The sequence below is a fragment of the Sitophilus oryzae genome, unplaced genomic scaffold (assembly GCF_002938485.1).
Source record: "Sitophilus oryzae breed Bouriz unplaced genomic scaffold, Soryzae_2.0 scaffold_1640_pilon_pilon, whole genome shotgun sequence".
NCBI lineage: Eukaryota > Metazoa > Arthropoda > Insecta > Coleoptera > Curculionidae > Sitophilus > Sitophilus oryzae.
The window spans coordinates 1,940,973-1,949,746 of NW_022146326.1; the positions used below are offsets into that span (position 1 = coordinate 1,940,973).

The window sequence follows — 8,774 nt, forward strand, 5'->3', positions numbered from 1 at the left end:
TTTAAACGAACCTTTGTGCTAATATTTATGTATCTAAAGCTGGCGGCATGAACTCACTCTAAAATATTTAAAATCGTAATATATAATCTAACTGACACACCACTGACAATGACAAATAATTTATTTCTGGAGGTATTGTGTGTAGGTGTTTTTCAGGTATGTTTTAGTATTTAGTCGTTTTACACAAAGAAATAGCCATTAAGCACTATAAAAATACTTCATAACAAATCTACATTGGTGAAACAAATGTGTTACATATTATTCGTGGTATTAGTGGTATTAGTGGTATTATATTGGAATCAGCTTGGCATTAGTGGGGCATTATATGAGAAATTTTGGTATTTAATTTGTATTTTTGGCATTACTTTGGCATTAGTATACAGACATTTGTCAGCGGTTTACTCCTTGTAGATAATCAAAAAGTTTTTTGATAAAATTTGCTTTTTATGTCAGATCATTTCTATGAAAAATTACATTAGATTTTTATTAAAGACGCTGGGTAATTAAAACATTGACTAATAAAGCTTGTCCACTTTAAATAAGGGGTCACGAAATATCCTCCTTGGAGTGTTTGGGTTAAGGGGTGTATAATAAATTAATCGTTGTTTTATAATAAAACCATAAAACATTTATTTGTGAGTAAAATAATGCAATGGTTGGATATCTCTCCTTCATAATTAGGTGACTAAAAATACACTAAAATAATTAGAAAAAAAAAATCTTGTACTTATTTAGTAATTACGTCAATATTAATTAATTGACTTTCTAGTCTATTTTATTTTATGTACAAATATATTATTAAATTTTAAGCATTAAGTAATAAAACACTTTGTGCCCTCTTATATCGTAAGAGGTTACGAAATATACTCCCTGGTTACCCCTTACAGAAAACAGTGTAAGGGGTGTAAATAAATTGTGTAATCACTGTTTTTTATAATAAAAACTATAAAACATTTCTTATTTGTGAGATTAAAAAAACAAAACAATGCATTGGTTAAAATAAGTACATTCAATACATATGTATGTGTTATAATATAATATAGCCATTACTATTATACTATTATTATTAAAATAATATGTGTGTAACATATTTCTTTAACGAATTAACCTGTAACAGATATTTATATGCCCAGTATATTTTTGTTTAACAAACCAATTAGGAAAAATCCAAAACCTACCGTTATAGGAGGTATAAGATGATTAAACTTATATAATGACAACTACTTATCGGATAACAAATTAATTACTACTGTCAGCTAGTTCAGCTACTGTCTAGGTAGAATATACCTAGAGTACCTACACCTACCTATGATGTAGGTAGATTAAAGCTTATTTTGACATTACCTCCCACTTCGGTGTCACAAGCTGAATTTTTCAGGGATAGAAGTACAGTACATGATATGGGGACCCTTATTCCGAAAGTAGTACAAAATTAGACCGGGTAAAAGGGCACTATCATGAAAAATCGATATATTAATACCACCGTATAGAGAAAACAAATACTTATTTTTTGATCCAGTACACAATAAAGTCTTCGTAGGGAGTAATTTGTTATAATTATTTACAAAAAAACATTTCCATTAGCGCTTATGATCAAAAAAAACTTTAAACATGAATAATCATTTCAATCATGCGAAAATTTGATTTAAAAATAATTTTTTTTTAATATAACTTTCATTTAACGAAAAACGTAGGCCTAAATAAAAAAAAGAAACAATTTAAAAGTTTCGCTTATGTCTTGACAAGGTATCAAAGCAAACCCCATATTTTTTGCTTTTAAACTAATAAAGATATATCAATAAACAATTAGCGATGTAATGGTTTTTGCGCGCGCTGGCCGACTGCCGCCGCTGCGCCGAGATTTCCTATACCCTTGTATATATGACGTCATGGTGTGGCAAATGTAGCATTTTAATTCGATTTGGGCTCCCTTATATAGGATAACAGAAACATTTTCAATGTTAAAAGATCAAAACGCAACATTGCGGATCAACTTTTTCCGCAGTTTTTTTCCACTCCCTGCATTACTTGCATATTTGCCCGGCCGGTTAAAAACTAACTAACGGTTAAAATTTAGTATAAACCGCCGCGAATTTATGCTCACATTTATTTTTACGGCGAGACGAACGCGCTACGCCCGCACCTGATATATGAGGGCAGTAGCTTTGTTGAGATGGGTTTCCGCTGAACAAAATAGAATGGAATAGGAGGACATTTTTACCAGTTAAGTAGACTACGTTGGCGAGAATTATGCGTTAGATTACTTTGGGAAATGACGGATAATAAAGAAAAGCATGTGAAAATGTTGTGGCAAATTTTTACAAAAAGGTTTCGAGACAAATTGAGAGAAAAATAATCTAGAAAAAATACTATAAAATGAAACGTTACTAATATTGTTCTTACCACGCTATCTGCTGATATACAGGGTGGTTCAAACTGTATTCCGGTAACTTCGGCAGCGCATTCTGCAGATATAAATAAGAAAAAATGATTTTGATGTCCTAAAATGCTTAGTTTCGGAGATACAGGGTGTAGAAGTTTCATTTTTATTTCGATTTTTTCCAAATAATTTATGAAGTAGGTAACGTCAATATTTAGATGAAACTTGGGATCTGGGTGTTTTTTGATAGGAGAAATTTGATTTTGATGACAATATGACTCCTATTTGGAATTGGATTGCCATCTACATGTGATTTAACTGTTTTGAAGAGTAATAACTTTTCGTTCGTACCTGTATAAAACTAATGTGTGTAAATATATTTTCGTGATTTTTTACGTAAAAAATGTCTCTTGGAAAAAATCGCTACAAGCAATCGTTATCAAGATATTGAAAATGGAAATAGTCAATACATGTCATTATTGACAAAAAATCAATACGTTGAGTATACAGGGTGCTACAATACGAGCATTGGTATCTCGGAAACCGTAATTGATACCTAAATAAATAAATGCCTTTATTGTCAAAAAATTTTTCAATTTGTAGACAAAAATAAACTAAACAAACAAAGTAAACAACCAAGGTATACAAACAAACAAACAAAAGATAATACAAAACATTATACAAATAATATTGTCAGTCTTATTGTTTAAAATAAACATTTATAAATGTTTACAATGTCAAAGAACAAAAAAATAAAAACAACTTTCAAAAACATTTAGCTAGTTTATAGTAAATATCAATGACCTCTAAATAATTTTATTTCGATGTCATTAGTAAATATAGCAATAGCAAACATTAGACCAGTGTTTACAAGATCAAATTCGATTTTTAAAATATAATTCATTTACAGCGTAGGCAGCCTTGCCTAGTAAATAAGAGTTCGATGCTTTGCGAAATGAGGAAAATTATGTTATGGATTTGATTTCAAGGCAGGTGATTGCGCATTTTTTTCGAGTTGTATAATATTGAACTTTTAACTAACTCTGAGCGTGGGATAGGTAGATAAAAATCTTTCTCCGCGTTCCTGAGTGGATAAGTGTGAGATGGCTTTTCTTGAGAAGCTGATACACGCTTACGTATTAGGCAAACGGATTCAAATATAAATAAGGAAAGAAGAGTCAATATATTTAATTTTTTAAAAAAGTCCTGGCAGTGAGTTCTGCTGTTTAGTCCCAGTGAATATCGAACAGCTCTCTTCTGGAGCTTGAAAATGCAGTCAAATTGAGTTGCATAACACGTATCCCAGAATGGAAGGGCATACCTGAGGTGCGACTCAAAAAGTGCATAATAAACAGTTCTAGCCACTGACAAGTTAAGCTCCTTAGAAACAGAACTTAATGCAAAACAGGCAGAGCTCAATTTTTTCGACAAAGCTTCAATATGTATGTCCCATTTCAAAGAATTGTCTACAACAAGCCCTAAGAATTTTACAGATTTTACGACGTCAATGGAGGTGTTGTTAAGTACAAAAGGCTGCAGCGAGTTTTTATACGACAAAGCTCTAGTTTTAGAAATGTTGAGACTCAGCCTCATATATAGTCAAGTAATGTCCCTCGCCTCTTGGCGCCAAGTCCAGGAACCTCGCTGGCTATTATACAGCTCTACAATTTCCATTTCATCTTCCGGGGAAATGATTTGATTGTTTATATTATATTTTATTGCATTTGATTTTCCGTATTCAATGTTTTACCCTACGTCATTATTACATTGTTACAACATTATAATAGGTTTTTTTCTACTACGTTGAAAGCGGGACAACGATTTTGATAAAAAAATAAAAAAAATTAAACAAGGCCAATTTTACATCAACTGTGGCTGTAATTTAAAAATATAAACGAAAATTCATATTTATTTTCTGTAAAGTGAATAGTGAAATTACTTCTTGGAATACAATTAAACAATGAACAGTCAAGAAAGAATGTATCTCAGTGATGAGGTGTTTATTTAACTCTATTACTGCAAGAAAAGTAAAATTTTTTTTTACTTTAAAAGAAAAAAAAATGGAAGGGTGTATGTGACCGGAAACTTCTTACTTCCGTCTGTTTATCCGATTGAGGTCTCCAATCGGATACCTCTATCGACGTGCCGAGTTTGGTTCCAATCGACCCATAATTAAGAAAAATCCTGATGATTTTGTCCATTTAGACTTTAGAGGCATCGGTTCGAAACGTCGAGTACGTCATCCTATAGCCCATCTCGAATAATGTCAATGAAATCAACCCACATTTTTTTCACTATCAAATCGTTAGTCCCACCTTGATAAAGATGTAAACGAAACGTCGTATCCAACTTTGCAGGGTGAGACCGTTTGCACCGTCACTAACTACGGTCAGAACATAGCCTATACCCATTAAATTTGGTCGTGATCGAACGACATCAACTTTTGACGTTTCTTACGGACCCATTAAATCGGACGATTTTTTCGCCATTGAGGATGGAGTTTTATAGTGTACGAAACGTCGAATGAAAAGCCCCATCCAAAAATACCATCCCATACCCCATCTATATTTCGAATTTGTTATGTACAAAAGAAAATCTCGGCATTAGAACTTATTCTCTAAACTACGCTGCAAAAGAATTTAAAAGATTCCATGTTCCAGGCTTACACCATGTAATTATTCCCTTATGAACTCGCAAAAGCCCCGACAACTTTCAAAGGCTTCTCTCGTTCTTGTCACATACGAAGCGAAACAAGCGTAACGACGACAACAAAAAAGGACGAACGCAAAAACAAAGAAAAGGGCCAAGTTTTGTTCTTCTTCTATCTTCCCAACCGCGTCGTCTTTTGTGCTTTTAGCCGAAATTACCGCCGCAGAGACTAATAAAATTAGAAACTTTTCTCGTTTTCACGTCATAATCGGCGGAATGACAGCGCGGAGGAATACTTTTGGCTGAGACGACGAAGTAGTTATATCCTGTTTTGTCGTTAAATACTTCAAACAGTGATAAAGTTTTCCGTAAGGTTGTTGAATTCCTTTCTATTTATATCGGAAAACATATAATTGACTTAGGATAATAAAAGGTTTTTTATAACTATATTGAGATTAATGCTTCATTCGGAACCTCGCAATTAGTGGTTTCAATTACACTTTATACTTTTTAGTTTACGACCATTCACAATGTTTAAAAAACACAGTTAAAATTAATAGAATATCCTAGCAACAGCTTGCGTTAGTCAGTTGTATCCATAGAGAAAACCTAATATTTAGCTTATAAAACAATCAACTTTTGATTTCTAACCACAATTTCTCTTGACGGAAAATTAAAGGTCAAAATGACATTTCTCGCAAATTTTGAAGTATAATTGGTGGAAAAGTTAAAAGTTTAATAAATTTTTCTACTAATTGAAAATGTGTACCACTAATTTTGACGTTCTGAACGCTTACATTGAAATTTCTACGCTAATTGAAACGACTAATTTATCATTTAATAAAACTCGTTTTTCGAAAATTTATACCTTTTGAATTTTCTACGCGGTTTCCGTTTACCGCCTACAAGCTCACCGTAAAGAAGAGATTTCGGTAGGCGGTTTTCTCGCATCCTGCATACGTGACCAGCCTATCTTAAGCGGGATTTAGTAATCATGATATCGGCACTCTTGCATTTTCAAGGTTGTATACGTTTGAGACATGGTGGTACCATTTGATTCTTAACAGTTGTCTAAGATGTCTCTTTTGCAACTTGTTTAATGCGTTCGTGTGTCGGCGCGGCGGTACGGCTTACAGGTTTCGCTTCCATATAGCATGGTGGGATTATTATTGCTCGGTAAACTGGAGGTTTCGTTTTTGTGCTCAAGTCATGATTGTAGGAAACCCTGTCTTTTAATTTTCAGAATGCTCTTGAGGCGGTGCTAATTCTGTGATGAATTTCAGAGCCGATATTGCCTTTTCCGGAATCCGACTGCCGATGCCGGGGTAATTGAATTCCGCTATATTTTCCTATAGGTACTATCATCCTTTTTATACACTAACAAACACTGCTGGACTTTTTGCTGTATGACTTTAACTCATTTTCCAGCAGATTCACACATAACATAGTATATTGGCACTTTTGAAACATTTGTGGTACTTTTAATAGGTTGATCCCACTTCTGATATAAAAACGTAGAACGTATTTTATAAATAAAACACTGGATTTCCTTCCCAACTCGTTTATTCCGTCGTAGTACTCCGAATTATATAAGATGAATTATATAAGAGCGACTCGATAATCTCAGTCGTGTGTTATTAACTAAACATATTTCACATAGAATTTGTCCCAACCTACAAATCCTTTTTGTCACATAATATCTAGGGTCATTCTCTGAACTAAAAGGATTAAATTTCATATGTATATTTTTTATTGGAGAAACTTGATTACAAAATAACGTGTAAAATCCTCTACATAACTTGTGCTTTATAATAATTGTGAAATCAATGCAATCTGGACAGACAAGTCCTGGACAAACAAACTTTGGAAAATATTTCCGCATAATATTACAGCTAGGGAACGCAGGGTAAAGTCTTAAATCTGCCACTTTCAGACAAGGAGACCTGGCGGACCCGATGTAATAAAATTAAAAACTTTTTCCATTTGCAGATTTTAATCGAAAAAAAAAATAGGAAAAAGCGATAGTCGAATGGTAAGAAGTGTTGGTTAAACTTTCAGTAGTGACACTATTTTTAAATGAATGAAGAAGGTAATCATAGTATACCTATATTTCAGTTGGGCCAATAAAAATAACTTTTAATTATTGTGTTTTCAATTGCTGATTCAAAACCAAGAATGGATCCCAACTAAATATATATTTCATATATATTTTAGATGATAGGCCAAGTGGTACAACTCCGGCAACCGGTTTCATGATGTAAGTAATGGTAATACATGCAAGTAATGGTAATACATTTCTGAAAAAAATATATGCAGGGTACTTCAAACCGTTTTCCGGAATCTTTGGCAGCATATTCTGCAGATAGAATAAAGTAAAAATGTTCGTATAAATGTATGTCCTAAAATGCTTAGTTTCGGAGATACAGGGTGTAGAAGTTTCATTTTTATTTCGATTTTTCCCAAATAATTTCTGAAGTAACGTCAATATTTGGATGAAAATTGATATCTGGGAGTTGTTTAACATGAGAATAGTATATTAAACAACGAGTTTCGAAAACGACGTTTTGCACACGAGTTCGACAGTCTGTTGACTCGAGCCGCAGGCAAGAGCCACAAATCGAACGAGTGTACAAAGAAGTTTTCGAACGAGTTTTTTACGCTATTTTTCTACGACTACAAATTAGCAGCAGACTCACTCAGTTTTTGTCAGTTTTGTGGAATAATTTTCTTAATAAATAACTTACTTTTCTTCTTCGATGTAATGATGACAATTCTTTTCTTCTTTTTTTTTATGATGGCTCTGCTACAAGGCAACCGCCAGCTCAATTTGGGAGTGACCAAGATGTTGACTGGCTCTAAACCATATCAAGGCCACTGATTCTTATCTGAGTAAAATGTATAATGGGTAAATTTTAATATAACTAACTTCTATGAAGGTAACCTGTGACCTGTGACTGTAAAATGTTATTATTATTATTTATTAAATATATAAATGACGCGCTGAAAGGAAGATTATATCACACACAAAGGCACATAGGATAGAGGTCACACAAACAGACTGCATTCGGAAACTGAAACAAAAAGAAAATAAAAAATAGAAAGTTGAGCATTATAATTTAATTCTATTAATGTTAAAAAATATCATAATAGTTTCTATTAATTTTTCACTTGGCTTAGACAAAACTGTAAATATTGATAGTGGAGTAGGAAAATTCATTTCAATAAATTTTTGATATAAATCCAAATTAAACAAAAAATTTATAGGACATTCTAAAAAGATCTGATTTAGGTCTTCAACAGAGCCACACTCACAGAATGGATCTTCCTTCACTTTAATTTTATATAAATGGTTTTTTGTTAAGCAATGGCCTGTACGCATTCTAATTAACGTTGTAATATGTCTTCTATCTATATACTGGAAATTTTTAAACCATTGTTTATCTGGGAAGATTGTTTGTATATTAAAATATACATGCTTTTTTCCTTTCATACGAGATTTCTAATTTTCCATATAATTACACAAAATATCAGTTTTAATTGAATTAAAAAAAAAAAAAAATTAAAGTAAAAAATGTTAAAATTAACACATGTCGTGTGCACTAAGACACATGTCGTGCGCTAAGTCCTTAGCACACGACAGTTTGCAAAACGCCAATTTCAGATCGAGTTTTCCGTGTGTTAAATTGCATTTTCTAGGTTAGCTGTAGAAAAATTTGATTTTGATGCCAATATGACTCCTATTTAT

General features: G+C 32.6%; 1 long non-coding RNA gene across 1 annotated transcript; it reads right to left on the bottom strand.

Moving 5' to 3' along the window:
- Positions 1-7,799: 7,799 nt before the first annotated feature.
- LOC115880687 lies at positions 7,800-8,506 on the bottom strand. Its single transcript, XR_004049925.1, has 2 exons — positions 8,342-8,506; positions 7,800-8,100 (listed from the first exon to the last, which is right to left on the bottom strand). It is a non-coding gene; the product is annotated as an uncharacterized LOC115880687 (long non-coding RNA).
- Positions 8,507-8,774: the final 268 nt, after the last annotated feature.